The following is a 20,252-nucleotide window of genomic DNA, read 5'->3' on the forward strand; positions in this document are numbered from 1 at the left end:
TACGTTGTTATATTTTTTTGCATTTCTGGTGTGTGAAAATATTAATTTCTAATAAAAATTTTGTGGCACTGGAAATTGAACCCAAGGGCAATCTACTCTGAGCTGCACCCTCAGTCTTTTTTACTTTTTGTTTTTGGTGTGTGTGTGTGTGTGTGTGTGTGTGTGTGTGTTACTGGGGGTGGAACCCAGGGGCTTTCTACCTCCAGGCTATACTCCCAGACCTATTTTATACTTTATTTGGAAACAGGGTCTCACTAAGTTGCTGAGAGCCTCACTAAGTAGCTGAGGCTGGCTTCGAACCTGCTCCATCCTCCTGTCTCAGCCTCCCAAGCGCGGGGATTACAAGCGTGCGCCACCACGCCCAGCTTTTACTTTGTGTTTTGAAACATGGTCTTGCTAGGGTGCTGAGAGTCTCCTACATTGCTGAAATTGTCCTTAAACCTGGGATCCTTTTGTCTCCTCACAAATACAGAAATTACAGCCATGTGCCACTCTGCCCAGCTAAAAATGCTAATGTTTTTAAAAAGTTAAAAAAAAAATAAGTTATCTTTGGAATATTATAGAAATCTGAATGTGGCTGGTATTTTAGGTGATAATACTAAATGTAAAGTCTAAAATATGTGGGAAGAGAGAGAAATTATGATAAATATTAATATTTGGTGAATGTAGGTGAAGAGTATACATGCTTTGTTTTCTTTTTTCAACTTTTCTATGTTTGAATTTTTTTATTTTTTATTTTTTATTTTTGGTGGTACCGGGGTTCCTGGAAGCCCTTCTACCTCTGGGATACACTCCCATGGGCTACACTCCCAGACCTATTTTTTACTTTTTTATGTGGAAACAGGGTCTCTTAAGCCAGCACAGCTAGCTTCGAACCTACGCAATCCTCCTGTCTCCGTCTCCCAAGCGCGGGGATTACAAGCGTGCGCCACCACGCCTGGCGCTTTTGAAATTTTATTTTAAAAAGCATTTTTAAAAGCCACATGCAAGCTGGGCATGGTGACACACACTTGTAATCCCAGCATTCGGGAGGCTGAGACAGGAGGATCACAGTTCACAGACAGCCTCAGCTGCTTAGTGAGGCCCTTTGCAACTCAGTGAGACCCTGTTTCAAAATAAAGAATAAAAAATAGGGCTGCGGGTGTAGCTCAGAGGTAAATGCCCCTGGGTTCCATCCCCAGTACCACACACAATAAATAAATAAATAAATAAGTAAATAAGTAAATAAATAAATAAACAAAAGCCACATGCAACATCCATCTCTAAGCTCAAGACTGTTAAGACTCTTAATGTTCTAAGCAACTTCTATGTTTCTCATTGCGATGAGACCGCAGTGTGAACATGGAGAGCTTCAGATGACCTTATTAACCCACGTAAACTGCTGATGCATGTGACCGCACATTACTTTGTAGAAGCCAGGCTCTAATAACATACATAAAGGAAATGGACTATTAACTTTCAATTAATGTGATAATAAAGGAAAGTTGGTAATTATGTAAGGCCTGATTACCAAGCAAACAAAAGAAACCAGAATGATACAGTTATAGCATATTTTCAGGAAATGATCTTACCCAATTATTTCCATGACTGATTTGGAAGGGAAAAAAAATCCTGCCTCCACACACCTCTCCCAAATTCAAGCGTTGAAAATCAAATGTCAAATGTCTTGGTTTAAGACAAGAAAGAAGGTAGGACAAATTTAAAAAAAAATTAATATAAAGATGTCATGATATTAACTACTTTCTTTATGTTAATATACAAAGATTATATCATTTTATAGTGTATCAAAATAATACTTTTTTATGGTACTGGGGGTGGAACCCAGAGGCTTTCTACCTCCGGGCTATACTCCCAGACCTTTTCTATATTTTATTTGGGAACAGGGTCTCACTAAGTTGCTGAAAGCCTCACTGAGTAGCTGAGGCTGGCTTCGAACCCGTGTGATCCTCCTGTCTCAGCCTCCCAAGCGTGGGGATTAAAAGCGTGTGCCACCACACCCGGCAAAAGAATACTTTTTTTTGTACATCATAGAAATACTAAGTTTTCCACATACAAGGCTGATAGGACAGTACATCAGCAGCACAGCATCCACTACTGTTTCAGCATTATTTGTTGTTCAGTATTATTATGAAGGAAGAAGCTGAGATTCTTGTGGTCCACGGATTCATATACCCCATCCTATTCAATTATATTAGATTTCTGCCAAGTCAAAGACATTGAGAGGCTAGACCTTAGCATAGCAGCTACAGCAATAAGTTGCAGCAAGTGGTAATCACACTACCATTTGAAATTCCATTTCAAACAGGATTTAAAATGATTTTTCAAGTTGCCCAAGTAAAGTATTCAGATAATTAGTTTTCACCTCTGGGAATCATTGGATTTTATTCTCCCTGCCAAAAGGTAACTAATATCACCTGCATTATTTTTTTTTAAAACAGGTATGTATCTCTTTACAAAGGTAAGAGATAGGGTGATTTTTAACATAACTCCAATACCACCCCCACCCACCCCACTGAATGAGTTTAATAAATTACAGGATCAAATGAATTCTATTGAGTCAATTTTAGCCCATCTACATCTAAATGTCTCAATTTAGATTACAACTTTTTCAAGGGTGGGGACTGTACCTTACACCTCAGTGATGTTTCTCTCTACCTAGTACAATGTCCTTCAGATTCAATAAAAAGATACTGGTGGGCCGGCATGGTGGTGCATGCTTGTAATCCCATTGCTTAGGAGGCTGAGACAGGAGGATCACACAGGTTAGAAGCCAGCCTCAGCTACTTAGTGAGACTCTTTCTAAATAAAGTGTAAAAAAATAGGTCTAGGAGTATAGCCCAGAGGTAGAAAAGCCCCTGGGTTCCACCCTCAGTACCACTGGAAAAAAAAAAAAAAAGCCAGGTGTGGTGGCACACACTTGTAATCCCCACACTTGGGAGGCAGAGACAGGAGGATCGCGCAGGTTCAAAACCAGCCTCGCTGGCTTAAGAGACCCTGTTTCCAAATATACATATATACATATATACATATATACATATATACATATATACATATATACATATATACATATATACATATATACATATATACATATATATATACATACACACACACACACACACACACACACACACACACATATATATATATATATATATATATATATATATATATATATATATCTGGGAGTGTAGCCAGAGGTAGAAGGTTTTCCAGGAACTCCAGTACCACCAAAAAAAAAAAAAAAAAAAAAAAGATACTGGTGGGACTGGATGCATGAGGGCCTGGGTTTTATCCCCACACCACCCATAAAAAAAAATCAACTTACTACTACAAATAAAAATATAAAATGTTAATGACAACTTCTTGGAATGAAAATAAAGAAACCTGCTCAATCGCTCACCCCCCAACAGAGATTTGGGAAGCTAATAAAATTCTTTGTAGTATTTTTTATATCGCCTGAATAAGATTCTATTGTCTGAAGAGTTTAACAAAGGTTATAACATTTAATTAACTCAGAAAGAGTGAAGAATACTTGAGATGATTTTATTTTCCTTTCATAATTGCAATCGATAGGATGAAATTTTCCTCAAGCAGTCTTTCCTGTCACATTAGCATATACAGTTAGTTTGAAGTCCCCAATGATATATTCTCCTGTAGACTGACTGTTAAGGTTAATAGAAAGGGCCTTCATTCATTAGAATAAAATTGTACTAAAAATATAATCTGACCCAATTAGTAAAAGAAGCTCTTGTCTGGTGTGAGTGGTAATTCCAGTTACAGGCAGCAGAGGTAGTTGTTTTCATAGAAAAACATAAAATATTCCTCATATTTGAGTTTTTCTCCTAATTTCGATTTTAAATGTTAAAATCTTGTAAATTATTGATCTTTTGTGTTCTAATTCTTTCCTACTCTCCTCTTCCCTTTCTTTAGCGAATATGTTTGAATATGGTTCACTCTACAGGGCTAACACTGTTGATTCTTCTGGGTCCGCTCAGTCTTTAACTCTCTCTCTCATAGTAACTGAGTCCTCAATTACTATGACAAACATAAATATCCCAGAGTGGACACTCCTATAATTATTCAATCTGAATAATCGGAATGTACTGTGGAAGGCCATATGGGAAAAATAAAGATGAACAAGTGTGTACGCAAGCAGAAGAGGTTTAAAACAAGAACCTGTGGATAATTAATACAAAAAACATTCACACCTGGAAACGATTTAATTCCAAATCCTCTAATGTACCTTTCTTAGAGCCGTGGTGTCCTGAGATGAGACTCCAGTGTGAAGATTCCAAAATAAAAGCACCGAGTCTGTGTTGACCTATTTGGTCTCTTCTTTCTCCCCTACTAATATGCCTGCTAGAGCGATCAGCTCTGTCTACTGCATGGGACTCTGGGTGAGTCACCTAACTACACTCAACTTTAGAATCTCTACCAGCAAAACAAAGATAATGGCACACACGTTAGAAGATTATAGTGATGACCAGATGAGGTACAGAATGTCAAACCATCGCTACAGTGCCTGGCACGTATGAGTGCTCAGTAAATATTAATTCTTTTTTTCTCTTTCTGACGGTCTCCCAGAGGCACATCTACTCATTTGGAATATCTAGACATTCTGGACCACAGGGGAATGCGGCAAAGATAACATCAAGCTGATGCCAGTGATAATTCTGGCGACTACGGTTATGATGCTGACTTCAAAGCTTGTGTCTATGTGCTGGGTAATTTCTTTTTCTATTTAATTCAAGTCCCCTGCTTCCCTCACTCCTCAACTCCTACGAACACTCTGAGACTCCCGACACCCTGAGGCACATTTCCCACTGACTACCCTCCATTTTCAAAGTTCAGCTGCCAGCTAAACCCAGGGGATATAACTTAGCAAAGGAGATACAAGATAGTAGCTGTTAGGAGACAGAACATAGCAAAGCATGCAACTATTAATAGAGGAGTAAAGAGCCTGAGAGCAAAAGCAGGAATAATAAGAACAATTTAGAACATTTCACTTTTCTGATATGTGAAAAATTGGACAAGATTCCTAAGAGAGAAGTCATTTTAATCACTTTAATTATAGTAAAGTATATATTAGGTGCTACTGGGGATATATTACATATTATATATATTAATATATAATATCTATTCTAGTCCATTTTTTAGTTTGAAACATCATCTCACTAAGTTGCTGAGGCTGGCTATGAACCTGCCATCCTTCTGTCTCAGCCTCCCAAGTACTGAGATTATAGGCATGTGCCACTGTGTCTGGTGTAAAAATCATTTTAACAAATTGACAAAGATGGTTATTGTGTCCTACTGAACTAAGATATATTTTTGTCATATCCAGGATAAAGTATAACACTTTTCTGCAATTAAATAGATATTAGTGTGTACTCTCTGTATATGTTTGAAGTCCTAAGTAATAAGAGTCAATTTTTATATACTTTTTAGTCAGAGGGAGAAAATAAATAATTAAATAATTCAACCAAAAACATGTCTGTTAGTTACACTAATTATGCACTCAGTTAAAAATAAATCTAGAAAAATCTCTGGAATATACAACACAAAAGCTCTATAGGGGCTAATATAAAGAAAACATGTTTTACTTTAAGAAAAAGAATTCTACAAAAATTGAAGTAGCAACTGCTAACATAACTATAATACTTTGGAATGTGTTTGCCAAAAAAAACATACTTTCCTTGGGTTTTTTCATTAAGTGTTTTTTTTTTTACTAGTAAGATAATATTTTACAATGCAAATATATTAAATTTTTTATTTTTGCTGCTGAACTCAAAGAATACAATTAAACCTATAAATTACTAGAGTTCAACAATATTAAAAGAGCTAAGAGAAAGTGATTTTGATTACTTATTCATGAACATTTAATTCTGATGATAAATTAACATTATTTAGCAAAGGACTTAATTTCATACAGAATAAAACTATCGTTTCCAATTATAAAGTCTTACTCCAAATAATTTTGTGTTTTGCTATATAGTAGCAGAAATTTATTTTCAAACGGTTAGAGGCAAAAAGTGAGGAACTAACTGTGCCCAGGAAGCCATAACATTTCAATATAATCTGATGAGCAGAGTGAATTGGTAATGCAGAATCATCGTCAAATGTCTGTTCTTCTCCCTGCTCCACAGTCAAGCACAGAGGTTGGAATCCTGAACATTTCAGGCAATGCCAAGGCAATTTAAATTTTTATTGCTACACTGAGTCCTTGGCTTTAAACAAGCCAAAAAGAGAACCCTCAGAAAAAGTAATTTACTAAATCATGATACCAATCGAATCATGAACAACCAAATTGCAATGTTTGGCTCTTCTTTTGGTTCATTTTGTGTTGCTAAGACATTAGGTAAGTCTGAGTGACAAGCAACATGTTGCAGAAAAGGAGTTCACGGCGCTCTCGGCAGGGCTCCGGGTAGGGTGTAGAGACAGGCTGTCTTCTGATTTTTTAACTAAGATGACTTTGCAGTGTTTCTTTCTTGCTTAAATTGCCCTTGGAGAGGTTGGCATGGGTTCCAATCTCCCAGTCCATGGGTGGATCAATTTGCTGAGGCTCCAGTAAACTTGTGAAGTAGCTTAGATCAATGACTGTCAAGAATTCTATGATTCCTTACATGAGCTATCATGAAACAAAATGTTGGTCATTACAGTAAAACACACACACACACACACACACACACACACACACACACAAGGAATATTCCTTAAGGGGTAGGGTCACACCTTACTCTTTCTTGTAGGGGTAGGGTGTATATAAAGATTAAATGGGTTGATGTAGACAAATAGCAAAATAGAACTTGGCACAGGGTAATACTCAGTAAATATTTTGCTATTGCTCCTCTTGTCTATATCCACTGTGTCTCTTATATAGCAAAGCAGAAAAGTAACTGTTATATAGTAAAGCAATATGTAGTAAAGCAATAAATACCTTTAATGAATTTTGAATGATTATAAATTTATTATTTTCTATCATATGTTAGATACTCATAGAAGATAAATATTTAAGATTTCAACTAAAAAAGGTTAAGCTATGTTTTATTTACAAATGTGTGTGTGTGTGTGTGTGTGTGTGTGTGTGTGTGTTTTGTGGTACTGGGGATGGGACCTAGAGACATTTTACCTCCAACCTATACCCCCTAGCCCTATTTTATTATTATTATTATTATTATTATTATTATTATTATTATTATTATTTGGTGATACTGGGGTTCCTGGAAGCCCTTCTACCTCCAGGCTACACTCCCAGACCTATTTTTACATTTTTATTTGGAAACAGGGTCTCCTAAGCCAGCGTGCACGGCTAGCTTCGAACCTGCACGATGCTCCTGTCTCTGCCTCCCAAGCGCGGGATTACAAGCGTGCGCCACCACACCCGGCCTATTTTATTTTTTTATTTTGAAACAAGGTCTCACTAAGTTCCTGAGGTTGGCCATGAACCTGTGATCCTCCTATCTCAGCCTCTCAAGTACTGGGATTACAAATGTGTGCCACCATGCCCAGCTTTATGCTATGTTTTAAAAAATGAAAATCCATTGCTGCAGAGGATGGAGAGTCAGCAAAGAGTACTGAAAAGAGAATAGTATAATTATATTTCATCTTAAAAAGGTATTTAAAATTATAGGTGATTTGAAAGAGTTAGACTTAAAGTAGAGAAACCAAATAGGAAACTCCAATGTCCAAGTAATGGGGACTAAAATGAGGTGAGATTAGAGAGATATCTGGAGCATGGATGTTAGGGAATTTAGTAATCAATTCTTTAGTGAGAGTGAAAAAGTCACAGAAGATAAATCACCTGTTTGTGATTTAGGGAACAGAATAGAGGATACCCTTAACCAAAATCGTCTGTCCATGATGAAGAGCAAGGTTAGTGAGAATAAAAGTTATATTTTATTCATGTTAAGTTAGAAATGCTGGTGGAACATTCAGGTACAATCTCTTCAAGGCAATAGGGTATAATAATCTGAAGATCAAGTTTGAGGTATGAGATGGGGGTAGATATTTAGAAATCATTGGCAAAAAGGTTGAAGCCAGAGATTAATGAGATCAACCAGGATTAAGGAAAATATACAATTAAAAGAGGCTTAGGGCATAGGCAGAGAAAGGCCGGGGATATAGCTCTGTGGTAAAGCTCCTGCTTAACAAGTGCAAGGCCCTAGATGTGATTTTTAGCAAAAACAAAAAAACAAAAAAACAACAAACAAACAAACAAACAACTTCCAAAAAATATAAAAAGAAAGTGAAGGGGGGTCGGGGGTCTTCGGGACCAATGAAGGGGGGTCGGCGCAGGAAAGACCCAAGGCCAGCCGTCGGAGATAAGCAAGCAAGCAAGCAAGCAAGCAAAATCTTTATCAAGACAGCCCAGCTCCCTTTTATGTCAGGCAGCTGGGAGGAGGGAGCTTCCGCTCACAGCGGAAGATCGCACAAAGTACCGGGCGTTTACTGATTGGGTAGCTCATACCCCAGTGGGTGTGTTATCAGGGGACTGATTGTTGGGCATCCCGTGGCCCCTTTGGCAAGCTATGAGGTAATCAGCACAATCTGGAAGAGGAGCCGGAGAGGCGCCATCTTTGGCATGACTGGGCTGCGTATCCTAACAGAAAGGAGTAGGGGGAGGAGAAGGGGATAGAAAAGACACTGCAAAACAAAAAGACAAAAATCGATAATGTTGCCAGGCATGGTGGCACACGCTTGTAATTCCAGAATTTAGGAGGCTGAGACAGAAAGATCACAGGTTCAAGGTCACAGAGCAGTAGCGAGACCTTGTTTCAAAATAAAAAATAAAATAAAATAGGGCTAGGGTGTAGCTCAAAGGCAGAATGCCCTAAATTCAATCCCCAGCACCAAAAAAGAAAAAGAAAGAAAGAAAGAACAAAAGGAAGAAAGAAAAGAAGAAAGAAAGGAAAAGAAACCCTGTGGAGGGAGGGAGAGAACAAAAAGAACAAGACCAAGAGAGCAAGAGATTCAGGAGAGAAATTTTCAAGAGGAAAAGAGAGATCAGTAGTATAAAATGCTACAAAGATCAAATAAACCATGAAACGAAGATAAACGTTATCAATTGGGCAGAGTAGGAATTTAATGATATTTGATAAATTGGATGCATAGCTACCATATATTAAAGCAGACCAGCTCTAATCTTGCCTCCAACCCAACTTCTTAGTGATCTATAACTAAGTATTTTCCCCCTAAATTTTTGTCCCTTGAAGATGAGAAATACACTGATATACTCACTTCCACAGGAATACCTTGGACCGTCCAAATCCTTGTGTTTTGTCTTACATCATTTCTCTGCTAGGCTACAACTAACGTTTTTCTCTGCTTGCTCCTAGCCCTCTGATCCCTTACCCCTAGATCAGATTCTAACTCCCCCATTCAGTATCCCATGATTTCCCCAAACAAGTGATCAACACCCCCATAAAGGACCACTTATTATCTAATGGTAATTTGTTAAGTGAATCATTTTTATTTATAACATTACAATGTTCTATTTGTTCTTGCTCATTGAACAAAACTTTTTGTCTTGTGTTACAATTTAAATTGGTAGGTGCCTGTATCTTTTCTGTTATCTAGATAGTACATTCATAGATAACAGGGATAATATAAATTTTCTGTTTCAAATATTTACCTAGTGCCAACAGCATATGAAGCTTTGATAAAATGATATTATTGTGCACGAGACAGGCTACATCCCACTCTCATGGAGTCTACATTCTGGCAAACTCCCTCAGCCTTCCTACCTATACTGCCAGACTAATATATCTTACTGTCCTTGGGCTTGGGAACCCAACATTCTTTATAACATCCTTTATAAATATTCCTTAATGTTACCTTTTCAACAGGACATATACTGAATTAAATCAAGGAAAATCTAATTGAGTTATAAGGAACATTATGACATGGGAGAAAAATGAGATAAGAATTTACAAATAGAGAAAAGACTGAGTCTCAAAAAAATAATAAACCACTGGAAGGCAGAAAAAAACAATTCATGTGCGTGTGTGCGTGTGTGTGTGTGTGTGTGTGTGTGTGTGTGTGTGTGTGTGTTACTGGGTATTGAACCCAGGGATATTCTATCTCTGAGATACATTCCTAGCCCTATTTTATTTTTAATATTTTGAAACAGAGTCTCACAATGTTACTTCACTGGCCTCAAGCCTGCAGTCATCCAGTCTCAGCTTCCCAAGTACAAGGATCATGGGCGTACGCCCCCTTGACCCTTGGCAGGACAAACAATTCTTGAGCAACCCAGCTCATATCCTTGCAACCCTGACCTGACCTGCAGCTTGCTATTGGCTGACAGAAAAGAATCAGAGGCACAAGATAACCACCAGGCATGGAGGAACTGCTCCTTTGGAGAGCATTCTCCTTAGAGACTGGAGACAGAGGAGTGGTCCTAGACTCATTCTAATAGTAAAATGGCACACCCTTGGTTGGAGATGTAAGGTGCTAATCAGACATGTGATGTATAAAGCAGCATAATTAGAACGCAAAAGGGTAACGTGCAAGTGCAAGGAAAACAGATGGAAAAGTGCATAACCCTGCCCTGACTGTACTTCTAGTTCAGCCCCCCAGCTACTATTCCTCTAAACAAGTTGGAAACCCAGACCAAGGGGGGTGACCTGCTCTCTGAGGTCACTCACACTCTCTTTTTCTTCAATGTGTACTTTTTACTTTCCAACAAAGTGTTCCCTTTTTGATCTTCTATCTCTTGCTTAATTTTTTTTTTTTCTGTGATGGAGTCAGGCTTTTGGAATCTGATAGATTTTAATTCAAGTCGTAGATCTGCCATTTACTAAATGGGTGACTTTTAACACAATCTTTAACTTTCCTGAACTTCAATTCTCTTGTTATTTGAATTATAATACCTATTGCCAGTGATTGTTGTAAACATCAAATTAAGTAATAGCTTAACTATTAAAAATATATGCTAAATCCGGGCATGGTGGCGCATGCTTGTAATCCCCTCACTTGGGAGGCGGAGACAGAAGGATCGCGAAGGTTCGAAGCCAGCTGCGCTAGCTTAAGAGACCCTGTTTCCAAAAATTAAAAAAAAAGTATGAAATAGGTCTAGTAGTATAGCCTGGAGGTAGAAGGGTGGAGGAACCCCAGTACCACCAAAAAAACAAAAAAACCCTCCCCCCCAAAAAATTTTTTTAAGTATAAAATAGGTCTGGGAGTGTAGCCCAGAGGTAGAAGGGTCTCCAGGAACCCCAGTACCATAATACCATAATATATATATATATATATATATATATATATATATATATATATACACACACACACACACATCTTGTTTAAGCTCCAATTAAGCATCTTGTTTTAAGCTCCAATTAGTACCTGATACAGGTTCCCAATCACTTTTTATCCTGAAATCCTCCTATGATTTGTAAGTTTACACAAGGAAAAACCAGTAAAATCTCCTCCTCTAGAAGAGAATAGAGTTTTCCTGAGGGAGAGGCCAGTGGTATAGGATTGGAGAAGAGGCTGTGTAGAAGCAGAAGTTATCATACCCATGTTAGAAGGAGAAAGAGTGAGTCCTCACGAAATTCCATCTAAGAAGTCCAGAGAAGGTTGTCTTGTGGCCAGACAAAACTCACAATGAGAAAAAAAATAATAATTTGGAGACTTTATTTGCAAAGGAGAAGTTGGGTTATAGAAGAATCACAAATACAGTGCAAGAAGCCCAGGTCTAGAAGCAACAGCATCTGTCATTTCTTCCCCAACAGCATGAGAGAAGAAAGTGAAAACTAGAACCTAGAAGAGAGATGCACTTAGACTCAGAATGAGTAGTGATATACAGTGCAGTGAAACACCCCCAGGCAAACTCCTGGAAAGGAAGCTGGGAAATAAATACTCTGACCTTGAGTTCCTCTCTTCTTCCTTCTTTTCCTGGGACTCCTCATGAGCCAAACCCAACAGGAAGCCAGAAAGCACACGAGTCCAATGATATAGTCCATGCAGATCATCTTTCTCAGGCAGAGGGCCATGATGATTAGATCTCCCACACAAAAGCTCACACTGGAAAGATTAAACTTATGCTGGTAAGACTTCTCTTTCTGACTGTTGGCCTGGTTGGCCAATTAGTAGAGGCAGCCAGAAAGGGAGAGAAAGAGGATAATAAAAACCTGGATGGCAAATCAATAATGACCCAAACAAGGACAAATAATAGAATTGCTATATAGTATCAAGACCTGAGCTTAAATCAGATGGAGAAAGAGGAAGGTAGGTAGGGGTCCTGGTGCAGGTTGAGTTCTTCAAGCAAAAAGAAGCCACCTGGAAAGCGAAGGCCTCAAAAGCAGCACTTAAGAGCCGGGTGTGTTGGCTCACACTTGTAATCCCAGCATTCAGGAGGCTGAGACAGGAGGATTGTGGTCCTCAGCTACTTATTGAGGCCCTTTGCAACTCTGTGAGACTCTTTCAAAATAAAGAACAAAAAATAGGGTAAGGGTATAGTTTGGAGGTAGGATGCCCCTGGGTTCCATCCCCAGTACCACAAAAAGAAAAAGAAAAGAAAAAAAGCAACACTTAGGAGACCACTTAAGACCAGGTATGCTTAGTCTGGAGGACATGAGACACTGCTGATGGGATAATAGTGTCTTTAGAGATCGTCAAAGGCTTCCAGGTTGAAAAAGGATTCTGACTTTTATCCATGGCTACAGTCAGGAGAATTAGGGCAAGTGAGTGAGATTTGAAAGAGAAAGGGATGCAATACTGAGAGCTCTCTAGCTATCGCAGGACTGGCTTGCCTTGACAAAGAGCTAAAGCCCTGGCACTTGCCTGTGGCAGTGGGCTGGGGTTAGGGGAGAGAGGAATCACATGAAGATGATAAGCATCAGAAGCACAATCCAACTATACAATGCTTGAGTCTACTCTAGTTGGGGGAATCTAAGATTAATTTTTACCTTAATAAAAATAACCATGATAGTCATCACAACCCAGAAGAGAAAATTAAATCTGGCTTATGATAAGTGAAATCCAATGAGAATGCAAAAATTTTGTCATTGCTTTAACATTCACTTTCTTTTTTCTGTCCTCTTTCATTTTCAGAAATGAATTCATATGAAGCAAATCTATAAAGGAGAGCAAGAGAGGTGAAAATATCACAGAAAAAGGCAAGCGGTCTGACTAGTAAACTCATTGGGCTGAGACAAGTGTGAAAACTCATTACAACTGAATTTCTCACACAGCTCAGTTTCTCCTTTCTCTTAAACTTTCTAATAGAAAAAGTTGAAATCACATTATTGGCACCTTCACCATTTGCCCTCATTTCTATCAATCAATAAATAAATTAGAGATACCTCCTTTTTTGGAGATACCTCCTTTTCCACATTTATTTTAATCTAAAATATTGTAGCCGGGTGTGGTGGCGCACACTTGTAATCCCTATGCTTGGGAGGCTGAGACAGGAGAATTGCACAGGTTCAAAGCCAGCCTCAGCTACTTAGTGAGGCTCTCAGCAACTTAGTGAGACCCTGCTTCCAAATAAAATATAAAATGGGTCTGGGAGTATAGCCCAGAAGTAGAAAGCCTCTGGGTTCCACCCCCAGTACCATAAAAAAAATCATAAATAAATAAAATATTGTGATCCCTCGGGATTTTTTTTTTTTTTCAGTACTGGTAATGGAACCTAGGAGCATTTTAACTTTGAGAAACACCCCAGCCCTATATTTATTTTCTTTCTTTCTTTCTTTCTTTCTTTCTTTCTTTCTTTCTTTCTTTCTTTCTTCCTTTTTGGTGGTACTGGGGTTCCTGGAAACCCTTCTACCTCCAGGCTACACCCCCAGACCTATTTTTCTACTTTTTTTAAACTTGGAAACAGGGTCTCTGAAGCCTGCACAGCTGGCTTTGAACCTGCACAATCCTCCTGTCTCCGCCTCCCAAGCACGGGGATTACAAGCGTGCACCACCATGTCTAGTTTATTCTTTATTTTGAAACAGGGTCTCTCACTGAGTTGCAAAGGACCTAAGTAGTAGCTGAGGCTGTCTACGAATCGCAATCCTCCTATCTCAGCCTCTCAAGTGCTGGGATTACAAGCGTACACCATCATGCCTGGTAGGATTTTTTTATGGTCTCTCAAAAGACCAAGTCCTGGAAATGACATTCTTAAACCCATGGAGAATATGTCTATTTCTACTTGATTTGGGCAGGTAAATTGAGAAGGAATGGGATTTGATTTAACACCTGTTAAATTTTGTAGACTATGTATTAAAGGTGTCGCAGAAACATAAATACTGCAATAAAGTTCTTTATTTCATATTGGAAGATAATGTTGCTGACTACTGTATTACTTATATACTAATGAAACTGAAAAAATTGTAAATGTATGCTTTCATCAATAGTATATTTTTCTTTCTCTAGTATAACAGTTTGCTAACTCCTTCAGGACAGATAAAGTCTTTTTTAAATCACTAAATCTCTAACAAATAATAGTGTCACTTGAGCACCTCTTTTGTGCCAGGCTCTTTACAGATATTTTCCCCCCTCTTCCTCCTCCTCCTCCTCCTCCTCCTCCTCCTCCTCCTCCTCCTCCTCCTCCTCCTCCTCCCCCCATACTGGGGATCTAACCCAGCGATGCTCTGCAACTGAACTACTTCCTCAGCACTTTGGTTTATTTTGAGTCAGGGTTTTACTAAATTGAGGAGGCTGACCTAACTCTTGTGATCCTCCTGCCTCAGCTTCCCGAGTAGCTGGCATTATAGGCATGTGTCACTGCACCCTGCTACACACATTTTCCTAACACCCCTTTTTATTTATAGATGAAAAATCTGATGCTTAGATAGTTTTACTTATTATCTTTCACAGTCTCACACTAATAGGTTTCAGGGGCTAGTCTGTATTTTGAAACAGGGTCTTGTGAAGTTATTGAGGTTCTCTCTAAGTTGCCGAGATTGGCCACTAACTGGAAATCCTCCTATTTCAGCCTACCAAGTACTAGGGTTACAGGCATGCAGCATCATGCCTAGCTATCATCGACAAAATTTTTTAAATTTTGAATTGATAACATATTCACCTGGTTCTGAAATTAAAACAATATTAAAAGATACATTTGCACAAATGGCATAATTTTGTTCTTTATGGCTGAGTAAAATTCCATTGTATGCATTTACCACAGTTTCACAATCTATGCATTAGTTGACAAACACCTAGGCTGGTTCCATAGTTTGACTACTGTGAATTGTGCTGCTAAAAACATGAATATGCATGTGTCCCTATAGTACTCTGATTTCAGTTCCTTTGGAAAGATCCCCAAGAGTGGTATAGCTGAGTCATATGTTGATATCATTCCCAGTCTGTTGCGGAACCTCCACATTAATTTCCATTTCAGAATCAGAGAATACTATGCTAAGTGAGATTAGCCAGTCTTGAAAAGGGAAAGGTCATACATTTTCACTCATGTAGAAGGTACAGAGGACCTGGGAAACAAAAGAGACTGCGGTTTAAACGAGGGGAGACACAGTAGAATAATAAAAGGACATTTGGAGAAGGAGGAAGAAAGGGGAAAGTCAATGAAAGACACAATTCAAATAATCTATGTTCATATATGGAGTTATCAACACCACTTTCAGTCTTGTGGACTGGGAGTGTGAAGGAGCAAGGTGGGATGTGAAGGGAAATAAATCAAGTGCTATCTGCAAGTTTGCTTCTATTATGGTGAACCTCATTATGATATATAAATACAATGCACCAATAAAAATAAATAGATAAAAATTTTAAAAAGACATAATTAGAAGTAATATGTACTTAAACATATTTGCTTAAACATATTTGCTTAAACATATTTGCTTAAACATAAGCAAAGCATGAAAAGGAGGGATGGGGAGGGCCTGGGGTGGGGACTGGGTAAAGGCTAATTGGGTGATGTGTGCATGTATATCTACACAAGTCTTTTATCCCATTAAGATGTATGATTACAATGCACCAATAAAAAAATTAAAAAAAGATAAAATCAATAAATAATAGTAGAATTTCCAATTCTTCAGGTACGTAAGGCAATATATCAATTTTTATTTATTTATAGAGCTTGACATGTAAATAACTGAGTGCATGGAATTCTGACTTTTTCTCTATTAAATGTTAACTAAATAAAAGAATAAGTTTTGGGGGTATAAAAAAAAAGAAGCAATACAAACAATACACTCCCTTTTTGCCCTTTTGCCCTCAAATTCTCTTCAACATTTGGAAGTCCTTTGGAGGTTCCTTTCTGCTTGTCTTATACAAAAGCTAAGGCAGGGTAATTCTTCTGTCCTTTGTTTCCTTTCAGTTAATACATCTCAAAACTCTTTCCTTAGTTCAGTAGAGTTTGTTTTCTTTTACTTTTTTTCTTTTTCTTTTTCTCTTTTCTCCTTTTTTTTTTTTTTTTTTTTTTTTTTGCAAGTCTGGGGATGGAACCCAGGGGCATTTGACCTCTGAGCTACACCCCCTGCCCTGTTTTTTATTTTTTATTTTTGAAACAGGGTCTCACTAAGTTGTGGAGGGCCTCACTAAGTAGCTGAGGCTGTCTGCGAACTGCAATCCTCCAGCCTCAGCTTCCCAAATGCTGGGATTACAAGCGTGCACTACCATGCCTGGCTTGTTTTCTTATTTTTAAGGGTACCCTTAAAAATATACCACTCTTGGGGAACTTTCCAAAGGAACTGAAATCAGAATACTAAAAGGATACATGCATATCCATGTTTTTAGCAGCACAATTCACAATAGTTCTATTTTTTGAGTGTGGCATAATTTATTTTAACCAGTCCTCTATTGTTGAATATATTGATTATTCCAAAATATTTTTGCTATTAAAATACTATTTCAAAAGATGATGTTTTAAAGAAATAATTATCATTTGATTCTAAGATTCTACTCCTAGGCATATGTCCAAGAAAATTGAAAACATATTCACACAAAAACTTGCATATAAGTGTCCACAGCAGCATTGTTGAAAATAGTGAAAAATTGGAACCAAGTCAATTCCACATTAGCTGATGAATGAATAAGCAAAATGTGGTATACCCATACAAAGTAATATCATTTGGTTATAAAAAGAATAAAGTACTAACACATCCTACACCATGAATGAGTCTTGAAATTATACTAGGCGAAATAAGCAAGACACAAAAGGCCACAAATTTCAATATTTCCTTTGTCTGAAATGTTCAGAATAGGCAAATCCATAAAGACAGAAAATAGATTAGTGGTTGCAAGGGACTGTGGGTGAAAAAATGATGAAACTGTTCTATAATTAGACTGTGGCAATGGTTGTATAACCTTGTGCAAATACTGTTAATCACTGAATTGTGCATTTTACAATGTGAAGTCTTATGGCATGTGAATTGTATTTCCTTTAAGAAAAAATATGTACATATCATTCAAAGTACGTATCATTTTATGTGCATACAGTTATTTTCATGGGATAAAGTCCCAGTTATTGAGTTGCTGGTTCAAAGGTCATATGCATTTTTAATTGTAATTTTTTAAGATTTTTGCAAGTTTCCCCCCAGATTGTGTATCAATTTATATCCATCAACATGTATGAGAGGGCTTATTTCTCCAGTTTTGCCAACAGAGTGTGTTGTCAAACAAATAGATAAAAAACCAAATGATATCTTGGTAGTTTTAATTAGCTGCTCTCTCAAGAGTAAAATTGAGCTTACCCCCCAAAAAAAAAATTCTTACAAAACAAATTTAATCAGCTGGAAATTCTCACTTGTATGGCCATATTTTATTGCACAGGGATCTGTAATTCTTATGGAAGGAAAGAGTTTGCTCTGTTTCCAGCCCTCTCAATCAACCCCAATTTCAGTTCTACCCTACAGTTCAGTATATAATTATTCAAATTTGCAATGAATCTCTTTGGCAACAAATTGAACCTCTGCAGAAAATGAACCAAGTGCCATAAAAAGAAAATAGAAGCTGAATTTTTAGCCTCTGAATCTAGCTTTTGAAAAACCAAACAAAAGCCTTCCACCTCTCCAAATTATTGATTACACAATAATCTCGGAATCTTGACATCTGATCCCCCTCCCAGGCTTAAGTTAATAACTTGTAGCTCTTTTATTCTGGCATGGAAAATCTACCATATAAACACTATTTATTCTTTAAATACATTTATTTGCATACTTCCATCCTTGAAGATTAATCTGCCATCTGTGCAATAATTTGGATCACAAGCGTACCCATTTTCTGGGTAGAAAAAGGGATTCTAAAGAGAATTCCTAAGTTGATATCAATTTGCAAATATCCCTGCCAATAACACAAGACTAGTTCAATTTTCAGTAGCAATACTTTAGACTCTACAGTTTCAAAACAAATATTTTAAATCTAATCTGACTATATTCAACTAAGTTCATTTCTAAGCACAGGTGTAACTTAATAGTTTTGTTGTGTTTCAAAGTTCCTCCTAATGGCATTTTCCCTACCCAGATTTGAAGTCTCAAGACTCTTAGAGTCTCAAGTGTTTTAGAGAGCTTGTTCAAGACAATAGAAACAACAAAAGCCAGAACTGGAAAAGTAGTGAGAGAAGACATTTCTGGAGCACATACTCTGGCCAGGCTCTACTTAAAGAACTTTCAGAATGTTAACTCATCTAACTTTCACAGCAACTTATGAGGGATGGATTATAAATATTTTCCTGTAGACAGGTGAAAACAAAGCATTGGGAAATTAAACTTGCCTAAGATCACCCACTTGAATACAGAGTTAAGACTCCAGCCAACAATGTTTGATTCCATTGACTCTGCTCTTTTTTTTCTTTATTATTTTGGTGGTACTGGGGTTCCTGGAAATCCTTCTACCTCTGGGCTATATTCCCAGACCTATTTTATATTTTTATTTGGAAACGGGGTCTCTTTAAGCCAGAGAGGCTGGCTTTGAACCAGCGCCATCCTCCTGTCTCCGCCTCCCAAGCGCAGGTATTACAGCATGTGCCACCACACCCAGCTTGACTCTGCTCTTAATCAACACTTTATATTAGAACTCTGGGACAATTTGATCTCGTGTGTGTGTGTGTGTGTGTGTGTGTGTGTGTGTGTAATTATTTTGGTGCTGGGGATTGAACTCGGGGCCTTGCACATGCCATGCAAGTACTCTGCCTCTGAGCTACACACCCAGCCTCCTAATATCTGTTATAGAAACAAACTTCCTGAGGCCCAGAGGTGTGACGTGCTCCATGTTCTGGGTACAATACTTCATAAGGAAGAATGGAAAAACAATCTTCATATCAAATATTACATGGAACTGGGAATGATGGCACATGCCTTTAATCTCAGTATTTGGGAGGCTGAGACAGGAGGATCACAGGTCCTACCAGCCTCAGCAACTTAGTGTGATCCTGTTTTAAAATAAAAAATAAAAAGGGTTGGGGGTATAGCTTGGAGGTGAAATGCCCCTGAGTTCATATCCAGTAACAAAAAAAACAAAAACAACAACAAAAGTCTTACATTGCCAGGTTTGGTGGTGCATGCTTGCGATCCCAGTACTTGGGAGGCTGAGACAGGAGGATTGTAGGGTTGGGACAACCTTAGCTACTTAGTCAGGCCCTTTGCAACTTAGTGAGACCTTGTTTCAAAATAAAGAATAAATAATAGGGTTGGGAGTGTAGTTTGGAGGTAGAATGTCCCTGGGTTCCACCTCCAGTAACATAAAAAACAAACAAAATTACATTTATTATGAATTGTCCCAGTCAGTTTAGCTGAATTTAGAGGAAGAGATAAAAAATTAGCATATTAACAAGTAATTATTTAGTACAAATATGTTCGATGCAGTATTTGGGATATATTTTTACTAAGAAATTATTTATTATCTGAACTTCAAATTTAATGGAGCATTTTGTATTTTATCTGGTAACTTTACATACATGAAAAAAGAAAATATAGTTTATCCAATTTGGTATCATTTAAAATATTTACAAGCCAGGCACAGTGGCACACACTTGTAATCCTAAAGATCGTAGGTTCCATGATAGCCTCAGTATTGTAGTGAGACTCACAGCAACCAAGTGAAACCTTGTTTCAAAGACAATAAATAAATAAATAAATAAATAAATAAATAAATAAATAAAATAAGATATTTACAGATACCAAGATTCTTAAAATCTTTTTCAAAACCTTCAGCAGAGCACAGCTTATTCCTATGGCTGAACCCGTCTTTGAGAAGAATAATAGGATTATTGTAATTTGCTGGATTTATCCCAGAGGAGTGAATATGTGAAAAAAATTGGGTTATGTTTATGGAAATAAATATTAAACACTAGCAATTATTATAT

General features: G+C 37.6%; 1 pseudogene across 1 annotated transcript in view; it reads left to right on the forward strand.

Annotated features, from left to right (window-relative positions):
* Positions 1-7,734: 7,734 nt before the first annotated feature.
* Positions 7,735-20,252, forward strand: part of LOC308270037 (programmed cell death protein 7-like) — a 32,055-nt pseudogene continuing 19,537 nt past the window's right edge. Inside the window, exon 1 of the transcript in view lies at positions 7,735-7,872. The product of the transcript in view is annotated as a programmed cell death protein 7-like (transcript). The remainder of the gene's footprint in view (positions 7,873-20,252) is intronic.

This window comes from Muscardinus avellanarius (assembly GCF_963383645.1).
Source record: "Muscardinus avellanarius genome assembly, chromosome: 1".
Taxonomy (NCBI): Eukaryota; Metazoa; Chordata; class Mammalia; order Rodentia; family Gliridae; genus Muscardinus; species Muscardinus avellanarius.